We start from the raw sequence: 20,610 nt of genomic DNA, 5'->3' as shown, positions 1-20,610 counted from the left end.
TACAAGTGGTCCACAAGACTCATGAAGCCATTTGAAAATGTTTTGTGAGAAACAGATTGAACTTCTAATTATTACTTACTGAAAATCTTGAAATTTGCCATGGCTTTTCTTGGTGTGTTCATAAGGAAAGAATCAATGTCCGATTCATAATTTTTTTTTTCTTTTGAGTCTGATCTTTTCAATGAATCAGTTGTTTCAATTCATGAAGCAAGATAGAATGTTTTGACCAGGGAGTTCACAACTCAATAATTTGGTCATAGTTTTTCACAGCTCACAGCAGTATTTTCATTTAGCTTCAGAAAATGTGTAATATATTGCACTCAAGTCATACAGACTACTTATATGGTGCTTTTGAAAGACCTTTGTAACCATAAAATAGCGATCAGTGCATTATTTAAAATGTGTCTGTCTGTTCATCCAAAGATGAAATGAAGGTGAGGACATAAGTAGGACAAAAGAGTAATTTATCATTTTTGGGTGAACTGATCCTTCAGCAGAAACTTTTTGTAAAACCAATTTGTCTCTCGATTGTGGTAATCTCTTTCTTATACTTTTCATTTTATCCATTCTTTATCCTTTCTTTCTCACAAGTCTATTGATGTGAGCTGTTTCCCATCAGTCTGCTCTGCCCTCTTCTTTTATGGTTTATCCATCACTTGGTGTCTGTGGCTTTGCTTTACTCGCAATGAGATGTATTACAACTACACTTGAAGATGCTCTTGTAAAAGGCCAGTCCTGATGCTTACTTGCAGTCTCGAGATAACGATCACTTTATCGACAGCTGTCGTGGCACATGCTGGATAGTATTGAGCTGTTAAAAGAAAAACTACTGGGTCAAGAGCACTGCAGTACATGGACAGTTTAGATTCAAATGCTGAATAAAACACAACCCTGGTGCAAAAACAATTAGCAATGTACTTACAGACTCAGTCTGATAGTGTTTACAACACGTAACACATAGGACAGCCAATAACCACAGTGATACAATGTATTATCCAAGGGTGGATCTTTGGACTCTGCTGACCATAGCCATTCATTTAGCTAAGCCCAGATTATAAGAAATAAAGAGAGAGAGATTCATACCCTTGAGGTCAGTTAAGATGGAGGATTTGGCTGGAGGCTGCAGGCTTTGTGGTGAGAGAAAACATGTGAAAGTATGTTTAATGCTGGATCTCTCACAGTTTGTTTCCTCTGTGCTATGGACCTCATCCTGCGGGTTTAGGCCCCTGGAACTTTAAAATGAGAGCCCACACCACAAATCTAAGTTTAAAGTAAAAGTTATCTATGAATGTATATTGAGAGGATGCCAGATATATGTGTGTGTGTGTGTGTGTGTGTGTGTGTGTGTGTTTGTACTATATATATACACCAACAGCAAACCCACATTCACAGGTCAGGTAAAATATTATTTAAAATTCAGATTGTTCTTGTTTATAGTTTCTCTCAAAGTTATTCATAATTGCAACACAATAAACTAGTAAACTAAAGACTTGCAAAATTTAATGACCCAATTTCACCAAATCGTCATGACTTTGAAGAAATAACCACCACGTATTTGGTGTACCACTAGTATTGTTTATTGCAAAGCAAAAAACGTGGATGGACTTTTCTAACTTTGTAAAGAATGAAATTAAATTAAAATAAAATAAAATAATCTTCAAACTATTTTATTGGCCAAGAATGTGTGTCAAATCAATCAATCAATCATCTAGATCCCTGGCCAACTGTTACACCAGAGAACATTTACTACTCATAACAAGTTCAGATTCAGTCTGGCCAGTAAAAAAACATCACTATATATATTTCTTTTTGCAATCCAGCTATTTGCCAATTTATTCTTCTGCGTTTTAGCATGTGATTACTACAGACACACTGGATGTTTGTGTCATTCTGAACAATGAAAATGAGGCAGATTTCAGCACCCCCAGCCTCTAATAAGTACGACCGTATTCAAATACACAGAATGCTTAACAGGATACATTTGAACTCTACAGACTGTTGGATGACAGTATTCTCTTGGGGCCGGTCAGAAGGCGAACTAATAGTGCCTGACAAAAACCAAATGATACAACTAGAGAAAATGCCAAGCTATCAAAGGACCGATGTGATTTTGGGGTGAGTGCGACATGCAGAAAATGCAGCCAAGAGATTTTTACAGTTGCTGAGCAAAATGAATCCGTCTCTCTCGCCTTTGCTTCAGTTGTTATGTGGGAGAGAGCAGGATCCAAACTTTCATAGAAACACATTGTTAAATGTTTGGCCAATACAGACTGAAAACAACGAGGCAAACACGGAGGAGTTGGACGAAGACAGAATGCAGGGACAGATGAAGGCCAAGTTGGGTAGTGGTTTTGTGTGCTCTTTGTCTCCAACATGTGTAAGCTCTAACCCATCCACACATGGTCGGATTCTCTTCTCAAACCTACACGTTCACGTGTGACATGCTGTTTTAACTCTTGGGTGGGCACGTCAAACAATGATTTGTATTGGCCATTTTAGATGACATCACAGTGAATTGCATTAATCATCAGGGAAATACATGGTTTATCTCTTCGTATCAGGGACGCCTGCTCGCTTTACCTCCCCTAATAAATCCCATATGGGACCGAAAGCTGCCTCATCCAAACTGAGCTCTAGCATTCGAAGTCTACAGCCAGGAAATGGCATAGTCAGAGAGGCGTGTAAACACTCTCTTGAGAAATAACAGCAGTTGCAAAGACCGTGATCAACTCCACCAGGGCACGTTTCACTGTGACAGAGCTTTAAGTCATTTCTTACAGTCACAAGCCATTGAATAAAGATCTCAGCTCGCACATAGTCTGCAGTCAGTTTATTAGTATGAGGCTGCGATCAGGGATCTGGGTGTTATTAAGACTGACATTGTCGTTTTGAACTGACAAAGCATCTCTGCTTCGATGAGGCATTAAAAAGAGCAGTTAAAGTGCTAACACAAACACGCTGATAAATTACATTTATGTGCCATCGAGCTTCAGCATTTGCTGACACCAGAAATGTTTTAACAGATCTGCCGAAGCAATGTGTTTTCATTATGATACTCGCGCTAACAGAGCAAGAAGGCTAATGAAAAGTAAACACGCTGTGACCTTTAGCAAAGTCGTTCATACAGAAGATGCAAATACACTGAGAGAGAAAAAAGACGCAGTAAGAAAGAGGTTTAGTTCTTCCTTGAACTCAGCCTTGAGGTCAAAACATTCAACTCTGACAAGCAACGAGTTTTCAAAACTGCTTTTCCATAAATAACGCTGCATGTGACACTGTGAAGGTTTAGTACTTGCAGATGTTGTCCACTTAGACAAATGAAGAGTTCATAAAAGGTCCTTGGACTTTGTCACCTCTCAGACACCTCACAAAGCAGAACGGTCCTAATATGCAGCTCTGAGGGCTTGGCGCAAGTCTAAAGAAGAACATTACAATTGTTTCATGAAAGCGCAAGAGTTTCTAGAGAGGCTAATAGCTTAATTAGCCCATAAGAAATAATAAAAGACAGAAAAAAGTGGGGCCGCCAAATTATGACAAAACGGCAATAACTTTTTACCCTGCAGATTCTTAGAAAATATGCAGCTCATTAACTGAAGGGGTAATAGGCTAATTTCCTATTCTGCAGACAAGGTTTATTCGTTTTTATTAAAGATAGGTGTGGCCAACAGACAGCACATAAAATTATATTTTGTTTCCTTTTATGCACTCAGATATGTAGGCATTGCTGTGATCCCATTACTGTAAAGTCGTATTAAACTTTAATTAAAGAAATCCAGTTATGTTTTACAATAGAGGAACATGTTAAATATAGTTTGACCTTTCTGTGCCCTGCAGCCACACTTCTCATAAATGTTATTTTGGATTAAAGGATAAGATAATTTTTAGCATGGTTTATTTGAAGGTCTTTGCAGACTGGGCATGGTTACTGTTGGCCTAGTGTTTTTTAAAATGTGGTTTTGCAGAATAGCGATTCTCTGGGTATTAAGAGTGCAGTGTGATCATTAAACAAGCTCTATAAAACACATCTCAAATGGCCATGGCTGGACAACTGACCTCTCGGTGATCGCAGTGTATGTCAGCGCACAAAATCTCCACTGTTTCAAGACCATTTTGAGTTTGAATTCATCAAGTTCATCAAGTTCATTTCAGACAAGTAAAGTCTCTGTTATCAATACTGTTATTTAACTTGTGAGAAAACATAATTTGTTGTTCATAAAAAAAATTGTTAATTGAACTGATTAATTCAAAATACTGATTCATACAGGAACAAAACAAGGGTTGGGTCCGGAATAATTATAAACAGTGTAAATAAAATATTGAATGAATAACTACTTTAGCTGCGTTTCCACTGCTGGAACTTTACCCAGGAACTAGGAACTTTGGGCTGGTACTCGGTGTGTTTCTACCGCAGGAACCAGGAACTAAATAAAGTTCTGGGTAAAAAATTGCCCCTCAGAAAGTACGTGAGGTAGTACTTTTCAAAGGTCCGGAACTTTCAGGGACGGGACTTGGGTGCTTAACATGCTGATTGGTTGAGTGTTTGATATGGTGGTGTTTGATATCATATTTCGTCTTATTGTAATTATACATTGAGTAAATAGTAGTAGCCAAGGCCAGCTGACTGATGTTATCAAGGATGCTGCTGTTTGCAGAATTTACATTTACATTTATGCATTTAGCAGATGCTTTTATCCAAATACAGTGCATTCAGTCTATAATTTTTTTTTTTACCTGTATGTAAACATTACAGAATGAACAGACTTGTGTCGACCCGTCCACAGGAGGTCACACTACTGAGTCGAACTCACAAAGTCCAAACTACCTAGGATGCAAGTCCGAATTTGCGTACTTTGTATTGAGAAACGCTCACAGACCTACAGACTATTTGCCTAATCTTCACGGTACTTTAGACCACGGTAGAAATGCAGAAAGCAACAGGTCTGAGGGGAAAAGAGTACCTGTGAAAAAAGGTTCCTGGTACAATTGTTCCGGGTAATTTCGGTGGAAACACAGCTTTTGTTCTATATAGTATGAATGTGTACTATTAATGAAATCCAGACATTATTAGGGCATCCAGGTACCTTTTGCATATTGTTTTTTGAATATTGTGAATTCAGAAACACACCTGTTTTCTCATTATTGTTTTTTCCTACTACTATATAAATAAGTATGCATATTCAGATTCTTCCAAACAGAATTTTCAAGTCAATGAATCATTCATTCAATTGATTTGTTCAAAAACACTGATTCATTCAGACACAAAACAAACAACATTTTGAGTCAGTCATTTAATCATTTATTCAATCCATTTACTCATTTATTCAGGAGCCAAGCATGCACTTGTGTAGTCACATCCAAAATTGTCACTTACTCAATATACAACTCTTTTTTACTGGATTGTTATTTAAAGCAGTATCACACTTACAACTGTGCTGTTGTGCTGAATGTTGGCATATCTGTATTCTAACACATCTAATTATATGATACATCTTGTGGTTGATTATCACAACAATAATTTCAGCCTGCAATGTCATCATGTGGCTTCAGATGATTTATTTATACTTTTTCATTACCCTTTTTTTCTCATTTTGGTGGTTGAAAGGGATCATCTTCCATTTTGTTTTTTTGGAAAAGAGCATAATTCCTTTGAAAATCCATGGAGCAAAAAATTGTTTGGGTAAATAATGACAGCATTTTCATTTCTGGATGAACTGACTCTTCAAAGCACATGCTACATTTGTTTATAACAAATTTCCAGATTGTGGTTCCAGACTGCTTATATTAGCTTCGTCATTGTTCTTTGATGGAAACCTCTGCCCTTTCTCACACTATGGATACGGTCATATGGCCTTAACTACAGGAGGCCTCCATCCAACTGGTGCTACACGCCACCAAAGAGTTGTCACACCTAAATAAGAGAGATCAAAGCTCTCCGCAACTAGAGAGCTGCACCTGCTAGACCACCACGTCACAGACGCAACCTGTCCAGCATATTGCTCTGACCCTCATATTCACTAATCCAAACTTTGATCCTGTTCTTTCCTGTATTTATTATTCACAGGGGGTCATGAGTCAAATATCATGAGGGATATAACAAGGTTTTACTGTCACGTCGCTGCTTTTTCTGGTTATTTTGAGGTTGTAAAACCACACTTTTATGTATTTGTTTGTTTGTTTGTTGTCATGTTTATTCGTGAAAAGCCGCAGGCAAGAAAAAGCGATGCCAAAAAAATAGGAAAAAACTGTGAGAGACAGAGAAAGGGTTCTGCCATCTCCATGCTGCCAAGCCATAACCACCAAGGCTAAATTGTGATGAGGTTTCCACTTGTTAAACAACAGCTTTGGCTGGTGACAGAAACAGCTTTTCATAGGACAAACACGCTTGCAGCCCACAGCTCTCCACTCTCTTTTCTGAGCATGCCCAGAGAGCTGTTCTGGGGACTGTCATTAGCAAATTCCACAGGGGCGAGCAAGATGATTAAATGCTAACTGCAACGAGGCAGCAACTTCTGTGCCATGAAAACAATCACCAAAAATGAGGGCTGTAAATTTCTTTGGGCACTGAGCAAGGCAACAAATAAGCAAACAGGGTGAAAAAATCCTGTGAGGAGGAGAAAAGCGGGAGGCAGTTCAACACTATGCTCCGTTGTTGATTAATTAAGGGATATTTGGGATTATTGAGCTTTCAGAATGTAGAGGTCCAATGACATCTGTTGGATCCCTGTTCCAGTATTCCACTTTATCCTTGGAAACATAATTAACTTAAGTATGCACACCCAATTGAACTAAACCTTTTTAGTCCAGATTGATTTGGGGAAATGTCATGGCAGATCACGTTAATGCTCCACTCTCATTCTTTTCTCATAAGGGTATTTGCTTCTTCTCTTCTCTCATTACTGCAAATAAAATGGTTGTCATTAAATGCTAAAAGCTTTTATTTTCCATTAACAGAACAAAACATGTTGCCGGAGGGTCCTAAATACATTGTTAACCTTAAAATGGAAATAATTGTCAATCATAAATACCAAAAAAAATAATATTGATATTCACAGTGATACGTTTAAAGCTTGATCAACTAAAATCGTCTTAGTTTTTCTTTCTTTTTTACCAATAATTCAAAAGTCGATAAATGAGATGCAAGATGGCAGAAGTTGCATTGAATTTGCCATTCTATGATTGGTGGAGAGCTCTTTTCAACAGATTTCTTACTGTAAAATATTATTTCTAAAATAATCCTGTCTAATGGCTTCATCAAAAGCATGCAATCGATTAACAATCTTAAAGCTCATATAGGTCTGTCTTTAAAGATTGACAAGTTTTTGTTAAAAACTCCACTATGAAGAAAATTAATAGATTTTTACTTTCATAACCTGACTGTTGTACTCTGTGGGGATGAATGGCCAACCAGAATCTAGTATTCAATTAGTAATTCAAGAAAGAGAAACAATAGAGAAAGATCTTTTTATTTAGCTTTTTGTGGTTTAGCAAAATACTTAATTAGCGTAGATTAAGTCATACTGTGGTGAATTTAAGATAAACAGTTATGTTTTCTTGATATAAATCAGTCAATGTATAAATTAATTTAATAACTAATAAAAACATAATTTTCAAATATACAAAAGATGTGTAGCATACTTGGGGAAAATAAGATCTGTATCATAAAACAGACATTTTAATGGTTTGGTTTTTGGTAACAGCTTTGTGGCATTATGTTATTGATATTTTTCTGGCAATGAATAAAAGACACAGAAGAGAGGGAGAGGGGGATCGGGGTGGAGGGGGTAGAGAAAGAGACCCAGGTCACACTTGAAAAAACACAGATGTTTTTATCAGAAATGAGTCAGTGTATGAAGTAAGAGCTTATCAGTCAAAAAGCTGTGACTGCCAGATGCAACCGTTTCAAGACAAAACCAGTTTTTTATGTGCACACTAAAAATGAGGAGAGCAGGCTTCAGTTAGTGTCAACCACTGGTCAGTTTAGCGTTCAAAGCCATTATCACAGACCTAAGTGCCCTAAAGAGTTTTCATCACTCAGGCAGACATAAACATTTTCTTCCACATACACATATATAACATAGGCTGTATCACCTACCATTAAATGAGTGCTGTTGGAGACAAATTGTAAAGAAACATTTAGTCTTAGCTCAGTAGTAAATCAAATGATAATATTTCTGTTAGTCTATCACATTTAGATCATAGATGAAAAAAGTACTAACCGCCACCAGGTCTGTGTTTTTGCATTCTATTATAGCAAATAAACCAGGTTTTGTGGTACATAATACAAAATTAATTATTTTTCTAAGGCTTTAGGTTTCATTTTCACAGTCAGTCAGACCTCATGCAAAGCATAGAATGCAACCACAGTTTTGCAAGCATGGAAACATTTTCATCTGTGGTTGTTTATGATAATTCATAGGAATACAATAATTACATCAGCCATGTTGCAAAAATATTTTTCCTTGAAACGTTTGAGAACCTGAGCAATCTATAGTCTATAAACCTCATAGAATGAATAGCATTTTATCAACAGGCTGCTATGCTAAACTTCATATAATTTATTGTTATAAACTATTGACTATATTTATATATACATATAACAAGGAATTAATTTAATGAAAATGAGAGAAAGGTTACAGGATATCCGTATTCAAAATGATTTTGCAGAAAAAAAAAGAATATATGGTCTTTGTATAGACCACATATATGTCCCAAACTGTCTGAAAACATTGCATAAAAACAGGAAACTACTGCTTTATGAAGATTAAATATATTTATGGGGAAAAGCTTACATGCACATGATCCCTCATGATCCAAGAGCCTCCTTCCAGTGTGGACAAACTAAATATTTATTTATTTAAAGTAGAAAGAAAATAAATGATTTCAATTCTGAAGGGATTTCTGAAATCTGGGAAACATCTTGCATAGAATTTATGAATAGTTTATCACACGCTTCACACATTTAAAATTTGCAGTGTACATTTTATTCAAAGTTTTCAAGGATGCTCCAAGACAAAAACAGTCCTCTTGAAGTCACCACTTTACCAGCAGTGGCAGAACTGAAATAATTATTTTGTCATGGTTTGTCATCTTGAACAAATAAATGCATGGATGTGGTATACATATCATTTTCTTATTGCAAAATGCATGATTTATATCTGTCATTTTCATTCAAATAAACATTGATTCAGCTTTTTAAATTTTAATTGCTGTGCATCAGTTTCTCGGTTGCATCATCTTTACATTTCTAGAAATCCTTATTGCTTTGTTTCAAACGAATCAATTTCAGAGAATGAATCATGAGTTGCGAGAATCCTCTACTGAGCGATTAGCTATTAAGTTGTCAGTCAGTGCTGTTTAGCAGATCTACAGCTATTATAAGATCAGTCTGACATTAGCATCTGACAGAGAGGAAACATCTTCTATATTATTATCCGTTGCTTTTGGCAACCCTACCATTACCATTTTATTAAACGTGCTATTCCCTTGACCTAACCTGGTTCTTCATGATGCACAGTACTGTTGGCTTTTGGTCGGATTTATTGGTGATGATTAATTGAGCTTAAAATTGTAACGATAATTCCTCTAGTTCCGCACAATCCCTCCACCACAAGCTCTCCCAGTTATGAAGCTATAGAGAATTGCGGAAAGGTTAGATTATAGGGATGGCTTTTCATTTGAAATGAGAAAATGGGTAATGTTGCACTCCATGAGAGTATGTTAATCTCTTTACTGATCTAGAACTAGTTTCCTGTGGCCTGATCTGAGGCATTAGGAGACAACGACTTCTACTAAAACCAAATGTTAGGCACAGAGATGTGTGATCATGTGCGAGGTGTTAGCGTATGCTGAAAAGCAGCGGCCTAACATCTCACGCGCTCATGTTGGCACAAGCAACGGACGACTGAATGGCCGCCAGATGTATTTAGGAGGGCGAAGACACAAAGGCAACCGAGTTGAAACTTTTCAAACCTCATGGCAGCGCGTGTGTGAGAGCACACAAGCACGTCTTAATGAGTCTCAGTCACATCAAAGCTAAATTACACCCCTTAAAACCTGTCTCGCACTTCGATCTAATACAGAGAGCGAGAGAGATCTGATACCAGAACAAAAACCACAGCAGACAAAAGCTAGCCATGTGCTAACCATTAGCGAGCTGCTCTTTTCTTCCCCACTCTGATGGAAGCAACATGTATAAAACAAGAGAGACATAATCTCAGCAGCGGCAGCGAGGAAAAGATTTCGACATCAAAGACGCAGCACACATTACCAAAATGTATGCCTTCACCCTTCTTGTGTCTTTATTGCTTTTTCAGATTTTTACATTTGTTAGACCATTCTGGGAATGAAGCGTACAGGCTACGCCGCACCGATACTGACAGCTGTTAGCAGACACGGCTGTCGCAAAAGGCAGCGAGAAACAGAGAGAGAGAGAGAGAGAGTTGAGCTGCTCAAAATGGACGGAACGTGGTGCTCAGCAAGGATGTGATGACTCGCTGACAGAGCGCATGGACGAGGAGGGAATGTTCCGGCATGTCAAAATCAAGTTCGCAAAGATGTGAACTAGGTCATAAAACAGTGCCGGAGAAGAATGGGAAAAACAGAGAAAGAGAGAGAGAGAGAGAGAGAGAGAGTGAGAGAAAGAAAGAGAGACCACAACTGCTTCAGTCTGTGCTTGTGGCTAAATGACACCATGTTTGCTAGTGTGCCTCTGTTGTGTTCTTGTGTTTCAACAAAGCCAAAACAAAAACAGACAACAGGCACACCAGTGCCCCATGCTTGTAAGTGTGGCATGGGGCCTTGTAAGAGGCTGAAAGATGTAATAATCGGCAGTCTGTGTTTAGTTTAACATTATTTTGTTCATGCACATGGACTTCAGCCTTCAAATATTCAACAACTTACAGTATGCATGTTATTTTAAAATAGAACATTAAAGTGGTTTCAGTGACGGATACAATGTAAATGTCTTTTACAAGAAATGAATACTTTTATTCAGCTAGGAAGCTAAAACTTATAATGCTACAAAAGATTTCTATTTCAAAGAAATGCCTTTTTTTTCATAAAAATGCACTATGGTTTTTACAAAAACACTAAGCAGCACAATTGTTATCAACATTGGTAATTATGAGAAATGTCTTTTTTTAATTTTTTATCTATGATTTTTGAAGGCTTGTCTGCTACTAAAGAATTCAGATTTGCCATCAAAGAAAGAAACTACATGTTAAAATATATTAAAACAGAAAGCATTTATTTTAGATTTTAATAATATTTAATAATACAGTCTTGATCAAAAAGCAGTCTTGGTAAGCATAAAAAGATAAAATAAAAAATCTTACCAACCTCAAACTGTTGAACGTCAGTAATAAATAAATAAATAAATATATCACTCAATCAGTCAAATTTTGGCTGCCAGTTTTATTCTCAAGTATCATTACTCGGGGCAAACTTCAAAAAAATTAAATGCAAAAACAAAAAAAATTCAAAAAATGATTCATCCCTCTCAATGTTTCTTTTTTTTTTCCTTTTTGTGAAGTGATATGTCAGTATTGATGATCATTGCTTGTAGGTTTGATCCTTAAAAGTTTTGAAACCATTGTACCCATTAAGACACTAAACCTGAGGATGCTGCAGAATGATTGCTTCTGTAACAATGTTTCTTTACTTCACTATCACTGTCAAAATGTTTTATGAGTAAATAATCAAAGTCCACATACAAACAAATTGCGCTTTCATCTGCTCCATTGAGTTATTTTGGTCTGAACTCACTTCCTTTCTAAGGGGAAACGGACGCGTACGTGTTGCTATGCGTTTGATATAACTTCAGCATCTCTCTCCTTCTCTCAGCCTGAGATACAGCTGGTTTGCTGTCTCAGGTTTCTGCCTTTAAAGTTCTTGATCCCACAGGATGCGAATCACACCTGCGAACAGAAAGAGCAAAGGAAAAGAGGAAGTAACGCATACCTTCCCTTGATTTCATTTCTCTCCATCACTCCATTTCCAAAATTCGTTCTTTTTTTCGTTATGAGGTGGGATGAGTTTCCTGCATGGACCAGCAGAAATGTTCTCGCTCTATCCCTCAGCCGCCATATTATCATCTCTCTATCTGCCACACACACACACACACACACACAGAAATCTCTTAGAGCCAGTGTTAAACAAGTGTGGGTCCTCTTTGGTTTAAGAGATTATAACAGTCCGACAGATTATAACAGGTGAGTAGGTGAAATGTATTTAGAAAGAGAAAGAGAGCAATAGTATGATTTTTCTTTTTTCTTTTTGGTCACACTTAATGAAAGGAGGGCAGTGCCATTGTGTAAGCAGGTGATGCCTGAAACAACCATAAGACATTAGATCATCTTGATAAGAAACATTGGTTTGTCTCTCCCTCTCTCCTACTGAGTTTAAAGTGGATCCATGTGATGCTGGACTCCGAGCCACATCTGGAGCTGAATGCCATGACATTGTGTGTGTGCTCTGTTGCTCAGCCCCTTATTAGAGAGCACATTTAGCTTCTTTGTTCATGAATATAATTATCCCGTTTTTAACTTATGCAACAGAGCAGTAGCCAAGCCAAATGACAAACAGACCACAGCCATAAATTAAGATTTTTTAATGATTTTCACTGCCATAATGTTTGCCACTTACTTTGTGCTGCAAACTGCAGTGCTATTTATTTTCTTTCCATCATGTTTCCCTCTCTCTCTCTTTCTCTCACTGTCTCACTCTCTCTCATTTAACAATAAGTTTCCAAGCAACAAAACAAATGTGCCATATGTGGAATTGCTTTGCTCTGTGCATTTGGTTTCACTGCTAAACACATTGAGAGTAAGTGCACAAAATGATACCGAGGGTTTATGAGGATATAAAAAAGTTTAGAGTGTTTGTGTGTGTGTGTGTGTGTGTGTGTGTACGCGCTTGTGTGTGTGTGTGTGTGTGTGTACAAGAGTTAGGACAATGGCATATGAATTTCTTATAAAGATTTATTTTTATGATTTTTACACAATATCACACAAAAGCAATCAGCAGAACACCTCACCCCTACCTACACCCAATGTCCCTTCCCTGTTGACCTAATTAGATTTATAAAACAAACAAAAAAATTATATCATAACAATTAAATTAAAAAATGCATTTAATTGTATAGATTTTTTTTCTTATTTTTTTGGTGTAATTATTTATCTATGTCAAACAATAAAAATGTGAATTAAAGCATTTTTTTTATATGTAAAGATTTTTATATTTTTTTAAAAAAAAATTGATAATATTTATTTTTTTATTTTATATATAGACTTTAAAAACTGTTCACTTTACAATAAAAAATACTACTACAGTCGTTCAAAATTCATTAAAACTGTAATGAAGAAAAGACTCCGTGCTGATAGTAAACAGGTGTTTAACAAAAATGCATTTCTTGTAAAGTGCAGAATTTGCTCACAAATAAAAACAGCATTCCATTTATGGCTGCGAGAGAAGCAAAGCATGAAAAGTGTATGTGCAACTATATCATTGTTACTTGCTTGACCAGGGAACCCATTTAGTCTTACAGGTATGTGGCACATCCACACACACACACACACACTCCTGTATAATTATATCTTGTGGTGGATTCAGATTTACAGCAGGCCAGATGTGGCATCAGTCGCCGTTTCTCTGACTTGTTCACGGTGTGTTTATTTTGACAGTCACCAGTAACAGCCGGAGATGCTGCTTGTTATTCAGAGTTGGTTGAGAGCAGATCCAATAACAAAATACATTTGGTTTATAAAAATAGAAATAGAATCCACATACTGCCTAAAACGCTGCGGTCTGAAGAAATGAAAGAAAAACAGCTCATATAAGCCCATTTTAACCTCGCTGTCTCTCTGTTTCTGGGAAATGCTCCGATTTAGTGCTTAACACACACAAATGTGTAAATTAGGCTTATATGTTCATACATCCTTCAAATATCGTAAGGGTTCAAGCGTTTTCATTTCTCCGCATAGCATAACAATGCTTCCTGCTCGCCGCACATCTGCGGTGGGTAGCAATAAGATGCCTTTAAATGCATGCCAAAGCTCGCCACTATGAAAAAAAATAATAAAGCAGACTAAAAACAACTCGAAAACCAAACTAAAACCAGACTGAAATCAAACCTAAACACAAACCTAAGAAAATCTGCTCCCCTTCTACAAATACACCAGTCCCTCTGTGTGCAAAATACATTGGGGTTTGGCTTTTTTTCCCCCCATATGATAATCTCAATTCCCCAGTGGTGCTCTTCAAGCAGACACATCTATATGTGTCTTCTTCATTTTTCAGCTTTAGTGCACTTGTCAGTGCAGAAGCAGCTGGAGAGAGGATAAAACAGCTTGAACTAACGCGAGTTCCAGCTGCTGAGGTATTATTACTAAATTAACCACACCGTGTATCTGTTAATTGCTTTCTGCGTAATGTGCTTTTCAAAAGCCCTGATGTTTTATTCTTTCTTTGCGCAGTTTCAAAGGGAAAAGGATAACGTGGACCATTTAAATGAAAGATTTCATCTCTCTCTCTCCTGGATGGATGAATATAAGACTCTCTCGTGAAATATAACCACAATGGCAGCATTAAGCACCTGTTACTGTGTCTTTCAAATGAACAGATTTTATACGGTAAGGAATTATACGGGTGCATTATGTAATCAGCATTGCCAAGCTCTAAGCTTTCTATTTCAATTTTTTAGTCTCGCTCACTTTTGCTTTAAACTGAATACTTACTATATATTTTGAACATCCCCAGTGCCTGTATTTAATTCCATGAAAGACATTCCACTATTATCTGTGTACACCTCAAACATATCCAGTTTGATTGTTGTGTCATGTATAAACTAGCACTGTGTGTGTGTTCGTGCGTTTTGTGTGTCTTCCTCCCAGGCTCCAGTAAGCTATAATTGTTTGCTGTAAAACATTAATTAGGACCAGATGAAGAGGGAGAGATTTCTAGCATGATTTGAGGTTATTTACACAAAATAAATGAGATAATAACGAGTCACTAACCAAGACGGAGAAGAGACAGAGACTTGGAGAGGAAACCCAAACTCACACACGCTTTTGATGAGCTTGTGCTCTCACCTTGTCAATCACAACACAAAGGTTTTTAAACCGCCGCTTACTCAAGCCTAATAAAAATCATTTCTCATTTTTAATCTCTCTGCCATACATCAGCAAACTTCCATTAATAGACCTTAGTCAGGGTAGCACCGTATTTCATGTTTGTCAAGAATGAAAACAAGGCTGTGAGGGACCAAAGTACAGTATGTACAATGGCTCGTACTGTAGTTTAACAAAATTCCAAGAGTTCAGCTGACAAAGCATAGTTTTACAAAAGAAAAGGAAAAAAAAACATCAGTAGACAAAAGCTACTGTACATACAACAGCGGGAAAGTTGGAAGTTTTAAAAATGAACTTTAGTACCTTTATATAGTGCATGGTACGTGCCATTTTAAAGACAGTAGTCAGCCTCATTTTCATCTGCACTTAGTAAACTTAGTAAAGTGATGTTAAAGTGATGTCTTTCTCATAAACAGCTACCAGAAGATGTGATGTGATCATTTTGACCCCTGTGCCATCAGATCAGATTTGGACAGTCCTCTTGGCTGTGTGTTAAAACGAAACTGCTCTTGTTCCTTTGTTGTCCATTAGGTGGCTGACTTGTACAGCACTCACTCCTTTCTTTCTCTCTCTTTCTTTCTCTCTCTCTCTCTATCTCTCTTCTCTCTCACTCAGTGTGCACAGAGCCACAATTTGGGTACAGCCTTATTACATTAAACTTACCAAACATACTGAAGTCTGTCAAAGGCAGAAGACAGGGAGTAAGAATGAGGTCTGTCACCACAAATCAGACACACACACAAACATCTGAAGCAAATCAATGGAGTCACCAGCTTAAAATGACAAGTGTATTCTAGATTTCCTGTGGTAGGAATAGGAAAGAGACAAATAATTGCATTGCATGATGTTAAAGAGATAGGTCACCCAAAACGAAAATGTTCTCCTCTTCATTTTGTTCCAAACCCACAAGTAGCTGTTACTTCCTCGGTGGAAAACAAAAGGAAGAATCATCACATAGATCTTTTCCAAAGTGAGCACAGGCTGTAAACCTCTGAAAAGAACAAAGACAGGACAGATTTGGAAATGACATGTGAGTAAGTAATGGCATTTTCTTTTTTTTAATTAATGAATTGTTAATGCTTCATAATATTTAATGTTTCCAATTTTAAGCTCTCTGTTATATAACAGCTACACATTAATGAAGCATTGGCAAACATTAGACAAACATTAGACAAACCTGAACTTGTAAAGACTTTCTCATAATTTTCTCAGTATAATTTTGACCTCTGTGCCATAGGGTCAGATTTGGACAATCATAGTCTGTCTGTCACTGTCTTTAGTACTTGTGTTGTCAATGTCAAACCTTGTAATTAACATTAGAGTATTTTTAGATTGAGATCTATTGTGGAGGTGAAGATTCCCCCCCCTCTCCCAAAAAAAGGGCTTGATAAACCGTTTATGACATTTTACTGTTTCTACGCAGTATTCAGAGCTAAGAAAAGATCCAGAATCTTTCCATTTATACAGGTTTGGAAATGACATCCATGTGAGTAAATAATTTCCTTCTTATTTTAAAGGTTTATGTTTGAAACTACTGTTGACCCTCAAAAAGTCTCTTGAATCTGAAGAGCTATAATTTTTGGATCAATTCAAGTCACAATCCTCTCAAGGGAGTTACATATCACTTCTTGAAAGAAAGAAACTGTGCACCGTCAGTGGAGGAGAACTTCACCACGTTTCCCTCTCACATGCAAATGCTTCATTGATTTGATGTGAAGTTGCTTTCGCCTATAAATCTAACTCTGAGCATGGGCGGCATCACATTCTGGATCGATGTTCAGCACTTTCAGCTGTCGTTAAGGTGTACAGCACTTTGAATGGCCCTCAGCCCATGACAGAAGATGTTATGAATAAATGAATGCCCATTCCACATCAGCAGCTTTCCCTCTGCTTTTAAAATGCATATTGCCACATATATAAAACATTTTATTTTTCCACCTAGATAACATCCCGTGTGCCAGCCAAAAAGAAAGGGAGAATACAGACAAAATCAGCCTTTATGTCATTGGTTGCAAGTTGAAAGTCCTTTTTCTTTTTCTTTTCTTCTTTCTTACATCATGGCGTGATTTATTGTCACACTCCACAAACTTGACATCCATCTTTTAATTCATCCAACTTCCATTCCAGCGAACCAGAGCTGTAACTTCTGGCTGACTGTGTCAAGTTTCTCTCTCTCTCCTGCTTTCTCTCCTCCCTCTCTGAGAGGATTAAATCAATTATGTTGATTTTGTATTTATTGCGTGCATGCCCTCAGTCGTTTGTAATTAGCTTATAGCTTTTGATGTGAGGTAATGTGATGAGAGGGTTACGAAGTCTCTGGAGGCGGGAGCGAGAGAGAGGGAGAGTCGGGCGCCAATGCCGGTGGGTTTTCTGGCCATCCCTTTGTTCTGACCCAGTCACAGTTGAACAGGTGAGTTCCACCTGAGCGGAGCGGGACAGAGGGGGAAAGGAGATCAGTGTCAGGGCTAAAGGGGCACATGACTCAGGGAAGGACCACCCAACGGACTGGCGTCAATCCTCAATCAAACATTCATTACATACTGGGGTACCCCCCCAATCATTTCCCCTACCCCTCAAATACACAATTACCTTAAAGATGGTCTTACACGCACTCTCCTCCCTACCCCCACCCCGTCTCTCATATTCCCATACACCCCTCACAGATGTGGGTGGCCGCCTCTAGACTGGTCAGTTCAGGGATGCAGTTTTGTCCCCTGTAATGGGCTACCGTATGAATTTGGTAGCTTTGAGGAAGGAGGAGAGAGAGAGAAGCAATGTTTTAACTGTTTACAAAAATATCAACTGTTACTATTAGTGGTCCTGTAGCTCAATTGGTAGAGCACTGCGCTAACAAGCGCAAGGTTGCGAGTTTGATTCCCCGGGGAACACATGATATGTAAAAATTGATAACCTGAATGCACTGTAAGTCGCTTTGGATAAAAGCGTCTGCTAAATGAATACATTTAATTTTAATTTACTATCAATCAGTTAATCATCCTTAATCATCCTTAATGAATAAAAGTGTTGATTTCTTTCAAACATTCTTAATTTCTTAAAAATCTCATGTTGTATCTCATGCTGTTCTGCAAGAACAAACCATTTTAGATGTCTGTAAAAATGTAGATGTCCACCTGAAGAGAGTTAATAAAAATGGTTAAATGAATTTTCCTCTGCTCTCAGGATCTGAGTGAGAGGTTTAAGTCAAGGGTCAGACTCTGTTACGGACAAACAGGCATTTAGAGCCGGAGTCGGATGGCTCGGGTTGGATCGCAGACAGAAAGGCTGTTTGAAGATAAATTTAGTCCCATTCTCTGGTGTCAGTGAGGAGGAGGGATTTTAATGGCCCTGCTCTAAAAAATGGCTGAGATGGACTTCAGACAATAGATGACTTTCAAGTCTTGCCCACTGTTATTCAAAGACAGACGCCTAAATACACCTACTCCTTTCCATCATATATATTCACACACAAACACACACGCACGCACACACACACACACACACACACACACACACACACACACACACACACACACACACACACCCAGATCCATCTCTCTTTTTGCTATCTTAGGGGTCACTGTGCATCATAAGGCCCCAGTGCTAAAACACACACTGCTGCTGCCACGGTTACTAAAATTGCTCTGCGGCTGTCTGAACATCCCATTATAAAATAAACTCTGCATGTTTCAGGCTGCCTCGCTGAGGATTTAATGACCGAGGATTTCAAACTCTGGTCAAATTCGAACATGTTACAGAAAGGCAGAGCAAAAACACTCAAACAACTTAAAAAGCCTAGGGATATTGGATTGGACGTCAGCAGCTTTCAAGAGCTGTTTGCATTGGCAAACGGAGCAGCGGATATTCACGGGAGAAGTGTGTGCCGTGAGACACTGCTCCACGAATAACTGCATCACAGTAAGCCGTAGGAAACTGGTGGTGAAACTCAACACATGTAATGGCAGCCACAGGCTAGTAATGCCAGCCAACGCTGCCTCTCCTCTGGAAAAGACAAATCTCACAGGACTGCAGGGCATCTCTGATTTCTCGATTTTTAGGCTGCTATAATGTCATAGATGTTCTGAAAATATATGTTCATATGTTTTGTCTTCCTAATTTCTTCCCACTTGCAAATTTGATGGAAAAATTTTGTAATTCAAGGCTGAAGAGAGCCTCAGAAACCATGAGGTCAGTTGACCCTTTGCTAAGCCCCGCTTAGCCTGATGTTAGACGTGTATATTTGAGAATGAGGATGGACACACTGTTTAAACCACAGAACCAGCTTCACCGTTTTCAAGATTTATTTAAAGATCTGTCTAAGGGAAGAAAAAAAAATGTTTGGGTACCTCACTACTACAAGCAACCTAGAAACAATGTTAGACTGCATCAGTGCATTTAAACTTTATCAAAACACAAAGATCCTTCATAGACTTAGAATGAATTAAAATGGTTTAAAACAAAACAAAACAAGCTTTAAATTCGGATTATACACCAAGATGTTTCTTCGTTTAAATTCACCTCCTTAGCAATGAAGAACCAGGTTCCAGGGTTTTGGAAAAACTGGATAGGTAGCTGAATTAAATGTGATTCCTAGACTTGGAAAAGTAAATTAATAAAGTTTTATTATGAATATATAAGAATTTTATAATGATTTTGTTTTCGAGTTTTGCCTAACTCTAAAACTTTCAAACTCTTTTTTTTACCAGATAGAAATCCAATTCAGATCCAATAAATCACGAACAACTGGAAAAGTCATAAATTCATTCATGTAAATGGGAATCTTAAAGATTCTGGAATCCTAGCATTTAATTTACAGAAACAGAGTGTTGGGCTTTCAAATGTTGGAAAGGACATGGACAGCGGGGTGAATGGGGGATGTTTTTGTTGCCACGAAATGTTTTGATTCCATTTTGTTCACAACTAATAAAGGATATGATGAGTGATTTTTTGCCTTAAAGTCCCTGATTCTCTCTGCTTTTAGACATAAACTGAATAATGTATATCTTAAAATAAAACGTTAAAGAGATTAATAAAAATAAAAGCTAGGTCATAATTCTTTGCAAAATATTCTCCATCTTTGAGGAATAAGCACCTGGCTAAAGAAATTAAAATATATTTTTATTTTTAGATAAAAGCATTTGCTAAATGATGTATGTCCATTACACAGTATTTAAGTGCAGCTTTAGCATTTTGTGCCATTTTCTCTTTGAACAATGAGAGTCTATGAAAAAGTCTACCACCTCATCACTTGTTGCATTACTTAGAGCTCTGGGATATCAACTAGTCACATACTGAAAAAGAACGTGTGATAAACAATGGATAAAGAGAGTGAAAAAACAACACATGTGGCAAGAAAAACCTGTGGTCTGTAACTTCTGGAAAATGTCAGTATCAGAAAGTAGTAATTAAAGATACACAAACCAGAAAAGGGACAGGAGGACGGAGAGAGACAGACAAACATGACAGACAGAGAAAGTTTAAGATGAAA

The sequence above is a fragment of the Carassius auratus genome, chromosome 7 (genome assembly GCF_003368295.1).
Source record: "Carassius auratus strain Wakin chromosome 7, ASM336829v1, whole genome shotgun sequence".
Taxonomy (NCBI): domain Eukaryota; kingdom Metazoa; phylum Chordata; class Actinopteri; order Cypriniformes; family Cyprinidae; genus Carassius; species Carassius auratus.
This window is presented reverse-complemented; position numbering follows the sequence as displayed.